The sequence below is a fragment of the Astatotilapia calliptera genome, chromosome 3 (genome assembly GCF_964374335.1).
Source record: "Astatotilapia calliptera chromosome 3, fAstCal68.1, whole genome shotgun sequence".
Classification (NCBI taxonomy): domain Eukaryota; kingdom Metazoa; phylum Chordata; class Actinopteri; order Cichliformes; family Cichlidae; genus Astatotilapia; species Astatotilapia calliptera.
This window is the reverse complement of record NC_137424.1, coordinates 14,749,921-14,755,920: the sequence shown is the minus strand read 5'-3', so window position 1 is coordinate 14,755,920 and position 6,000 is coordinate 14,749,921.

Sequence of the window (6,000 nt, the reverse complement as noted above, 5' to 3'; positions counted from 1 at the left end):
CACAACATTGAAGGCGGGACCAAACTATGACCCCCCACCCCCACTAGGTGATGGAGCTGATCAAAGGAGCCCAGAGCAATTGACCTGATGTGGTGGCAGAGGCTGTATCAAGACTAATGTAATCTAATAGATAATTTCTATATTGGTTAGAATTAAGATTGTTTTCATTTTTCCAGTTCATGAGGACAGTTTTCTTGGCTATCCATAGCACTAGGAGTCCCAGGCTTCTACCTTTCTACCTTTAAAACCCGGTGATGGGTTTGTATCTTGAACCCATCCGCTGGAACGTTAAGACAATATAATTACACTGCAAGCAAGACGCAAGTAGGCAAACTTCTTCATGGTACTCGTGCACGGGAGAGAACCGGACAAACGCCGTTCCTTCGCTTGGCCCCAGTTGCTCTCGTCCGTCCTCCCGTACACTGCCCTTTTATTGAGGTTACATGAATATGCATAAGTTCACTAACATGTGACGTCTACATACACACAAAGAGTACCTTGCCTGTGTGTGTGTGTGTGTGTGTGTGTGTGTGTGTGTGTGTGTGTGTGTGTGTGTGTGTGTGTGTGTGTGTGTGTGTGTGTGTGTGTGTGTGTGTGTGTGTGTGTGTGTGTGATCTGTGTGAGGTCAAGATGTGACCCTGTGAAGACTCCCCAAGGCTAGTGCCAGGACGTCTAACTCCATCTAACAAAAGGCTCTTATACTTAAACAGATATGCGTGTGCTTGCTATACCATAAATCAACAAGAAAAGATAAACTCTCCTAGGGAGTGTGATCTATGCCAGGACACTCTGGGGAATGTATGCACTCCCTTCTACAGCTACACAAAGTTAATACAGACCTCTTTAGGATGAAGCATTCTTTCAATCCACCAATGATTATATACTTCTAAGCATATATGAGTAAATATTTCTAAGCATAAATGACAATCAACAATACAACCCTATCACCCGGAGAGCAGCCAAATGGCTTTTAGCTAGGCTTTAGCTTCAGCCAAGTGGAAGCTAAATTGGCTAGTCATTGTTGATGTCAAACATGTTGACATCAAATGGTATGTTATTTGAAATCTATATGAAATAATGACACATCTATGTTTTCCAATTTTTTTTTTTTTTTTGTATTTATTTCGTTTTTCCACAGTTGTGTAAATCAGTCTGTCTGTGGACTGGTACAGCTGAAAAGCCGACGCAGCCAGTTCCTCTTCTTCTTCTTCTTGGGTTTTTTCTCTGGCACAGTCTTAGCTTCAGTTTCGAGTTCAGCTGGATTGGTAGTTATCGTTTTCTCTCTGTCTTCTGTTTGTTGTAGAGAGTCATGCAGAGACATCTCAGTTGATGTCAGGGAGTCTTCTTCTTCTTCCTTGTCCTGTTCTTTGGTGTCTTTTTCCACCAGAAGCTCAGATTTTCCATTTGCTGTGTTGGAATTTTGTTCATTTTGCTCCTGTGTGATTTTAATGTAGGACGCTTTGACTTCTTTCAACTCTTGATAAAGAGTCTCTACTTTCATGTCATGAAGCTCCTTGTTGGAGCAGAGCTGGGATTTAAGCTCACTGATTTCCATGTTCAGTGTCTCCTGGTCCTGCCTATGTTTGTCTTCCTGTTCCTTGAGTTGGTGTTGAGCTTCTAGGAGCTGTTGTTGAAGTGTTCCTATTTGCTCTTGTTGAGTCTTGTATTGGACTTCAAATTGAGCCTCCTTCAGACCTACACAGTCCGTGTGTGAAGCCTCTGTGGTTTGTGTAGAAGAATCCACACACTGCTCTGTGGTAGGGTCGCTGACGTCTTCGTGCAGGACACGGATCATGTCATCCAGCATGACAACTGCTTGGTTGTCCTTTGCTTGAACCTCTGTTTTGCTCTTATCAGGCTTATTATTATCATTAGCCTCCTCCAGTTACTCTATGAGCTCTTTAATTGTTTCTTCATGCTGTTTTTTGTCGGCGATCATCTGTGCATGAAGTTTGGTCACCTTAGACTGGTAATAAGAAGCCCTCTACAAGCAGCTACCAGTTTCCAGTAAAGCTCGTTCTGGTGGTTTTGGGAAGCTTGTAGTTGATGCCTGAGAGCAGCAATCTCACAACATGAATCATACTGGACTCTGCCATGATGGGGTATAAATCTGGGATTTGGCTGATGTTGCCACGTCCCTCCATTTGGCCCAGGGTTTTGTCCACTGGCGTTATTCATGTTTGCCTCTGTCTCCATATTCACGTCGTCCTTTGGTTCTGACATAGGGAGGGATTCAGGGTTTTCCCTTTCAGAGGTTCCTTCAGGGTTTCCTGACACTTCTTCATTTCTCAGGTTGCTTCCATCAGCCACGTTGTTTTGGGCTTCTAGAAGAGCCCGAGCATACGCCCGAGTAATCGGTCGTCTGGGTTCTTCAGCCACTCTTTTCTGTTTTTGCCCCCTTTTTTTCTTGCCTTTCACGACCACTTCTGTTTGAACTTGTGCCAGAGGACGTGTTTCAGGATTTGGTGTTTGGGGTTTTTTGAGGTCATTTTCCGATCTTTGCAAAACTGTTATATTTGGGCTCACGACCACTTCCATCTGTGCTTCTGCCATTTTATATGCGTCTGCTTCAGCGTGTGCTTCAGCGTCTGCTTCTGCGTCTCTGTGTCTTCCTTATCTTGGTTTTAACAAACAGGTTGTTTTGTAGTTCTGCCACCAAAGAGTTGCTGCAGTTGACTGAATTTCTCCTTCCAATGACAGAATGTGATGACATCACAAGCTTTGTGCCTTTGATGACATCACAGGCTTTGTGCCTTTGATTCTGTGATTGGATAATTTGAAAATAAAATGTCCACAAATGTACTTTAAAAAAAAGTAATATAATATAAAATAATGTGTTTTCCCGATATCTGATTTTTAGCACTATGTATGCATTGGTCAACTTTCAGATCTATGAAGTTCAGCTCAGTTATCTATGTTTTCATTTTTAGTTTCCATTTGCATTTAGATGCACGGCCGATTCTCTGATGTGTGATCTGTTTCTACCTGTGCTGATGCTAGCAGGACTAAAGCTGATCAAGCAGCAGTAAATATGTGAAGCAAGGCTGAAGGATACACTCATAAAATGAACAGAATCATAAGAATATAACAGCACGAGCACTGCAAATGCAACTAAAACATGTTGACATCAAATGGTATGTTATTTGAAATCTATATGAAATAATGACACATCTATGTTTTCCAATTTATTTTATTTATTAATTTTATTTTTTCCACAGTTGTGTAAATCAGTCTGTCTGTGGACTGCCAGCCAACACATCCACAACACCAACAACTCAGACAGCACAAAGCCTTTTAAGTTGGCGAGGCGTGATAGCAAATGCAGCGCAGGTACATCCATCTCACCTGCAGCAGCATCGCAGACCACGCCCCCCCTCCACACCACTCTTTCCTCACAGTTGCTCGCCATCGTTGCGCTCAGAGGGTAGAAGGTCCCGATCGAAGTGCACAGGTAACTTCCCTTCACATTTCACCACAATGATCCTGTTAGTGAGAAGCCTGCCTTCATACTGGCAGCTGGGTTTCCTGGCTCCCTGATGCTTTAGCTTACATTTAATTATGCGAAACGTTGCGGTACTATACGTCATGCCGCTATTTTCATCGTACCTCCCATCACCTCTACAAATGGATTTGACCTTTGCTGGAATGCTGAGGATGAATGTGTTGGTTTCCTTACAACTGTTGTCAAGTTTGTAGATATTCCTATTTGATATTTCTGTGTTACACAGCTTTTCAGTCATCTTAGCATCTACATGCTGTCTTCTAAACTTTTCATAAGGTGTTTCTTCAGGTCAGTGCTCGCTTGGTTGAAAATTGTTCACTTTGGAAAATCCGGAAGCAAAGAGCAGCACGAGCATCATGCAGACAAACAGTGTCTTCATCGTCTCCTGGAGAAGAAAACACATGGACGTTTTTCCACATTAAGAATTTGGCAGATACATCCTTTTGGATCCTGAAGCTCAGTAAGTCGTCTTTGTGAGCTGCAAACACACACGACAAGAGGACTGATAGACCTTTTTCTTTAAATGAAAGAAGTCGTTTTATTTATAGTTTTCTTTTTTATTTATTTCTAATCATATATATTACTTTGTTCTCTGTTTATTTTTTATTTTTCAACTGTTAGGACGATTTCTAAATATCCTGAACAAGCCTGATCTGGACGGCTCCTGGAAGCAGATTCAGGCGTGATGATGTCATTTTCAACTGGAAAAAGAAGCTTTGAAAAGCTGAAGTAGTTTAAATGTTTAGATATTTAACCTTGTTGTATTACTTTATATTTTATATTCATCGTATTAAGACATCAAGATATTTGTTTTTGCCTTAAAATTTTGTGTTTTAATTTATACTTTTTGTTATTCTTTTTTTTAATTTTGTCATTTTGCCTTTTTCACTTGATGTGATTTGGATAAATATATATTTATATCTACAGATATATTGAGAGAGTTTTCCTCTGGGTTTCACAAGCCCATTTTATAGATAAAAGTCCAGGTCATAATAGATCCGGTTCATTAAGAACAAAGTTTAAATCCGATTTAATATAAATGCCTTTCTGCACTCAGTTATTCTTTCCTGTCACATGTTTCAGTGTGCTCTGTAGTAACAGTGACACACTGCTAAATAAAAATAATAAGACACTCACCTTTTTTTCCTTTACTAATGATGATGATTAACCTGCAGTGGTTCAGGTATAAGTTGGTTGTCTGGAACAGCAGGTGATGAAGATGTGGTGAAGGGTCTGTGGTTAAAGTATATAGTGGGTTCATTACATAACTGGATAGGCAACATCTGACAGTCAGTTTAAATAAGATCTTGTTGTATTTGAACACAAATCAGCAAAAACAGGTCTCTCACCGTGCAAATATACAGCTTACGTAAGTTTAGTGTGCTCACCGAATGCAGTGTTTAGTGTAGCAGCAGAATTATGACAGTTTATGGAGATGTTCAACGTGAGCCTGCTGCCCAGCTTTAAAAGGAAAATCATTTTAAATGATACATAATAAGTTCTTACCAAAAGAGGAATGCAGACGGAGATGAGCAGAGATCTCTTCTGCAGTTCAGATGCTGCTGTGAGTTCTAGTTCACTTCTGTCACAGAGGAACAAAGTGTGTTTGGATCTGGACACTTTGATTTTTATACTTCTGATCAGCACCACCTCAAATAATCCTTTGCATCCACACCTACATCACTGGCCCACCACTTCTAGGAAACTTTAACACTTCCCTGCTTGTGACTCAGAAAGATAATGCAAATATGATGACCACTGACCACAAGAACCTGCATGTAGATGCAGCCTGTTTTTCCACATCTGGCTTTAGAAAAAAAATTAATGCACAAACAAATAGATTTAAAATAAAAAGATGTGTTGGTATATTTTGACCTTTCAAATAAACTATTAACACTTCTTTTTTCCCCTTTTTAAGTATAATTTTTGGCAAATAAAGTGAATGTTTTGACCATTTGCAGTTAAAATGTTGAACAATCTTTTTATTTTTGTTTTACTACCAGTTGGTTGTAATAATTTCATATGAGGGTTTAAATGGATGTATAACAAAACAAAGGATAAAAGTATATATAAAAGTATATTTAATGAAGCTGATCGAACAACAGTGCAATATGGCATGATGACAGTGTTTACAATTTTGGCAGGAGAACAAAAGATAAATATTATAAAATACAAGACATGAAAATCTCAGAGGTCAGGGGTCGGGGGCCCAGGAAGTCTGACCCGCAGATTCCAGGTCTGACTTCAAGTACATAAAATATCATCTTTCTTGTGGGGAAGGAGCCTGAGTTAGAGCAGGAAGTTACACCATATTGATATTGTTGGGGTAGCCTCAATGCCAGTGTTGGACTCTCCAGTTTCCTTGAAGGAGGTTTGACTTTGTGCCATCGTTGGCTGGACTCTGTGCTCATTGATATCCCAGTATCAGTGAGTTAAGACACCATGCATTTATTTTCTGTGTGGCACACAACAAGAAAACAAGCCAAGAGAGAACACAT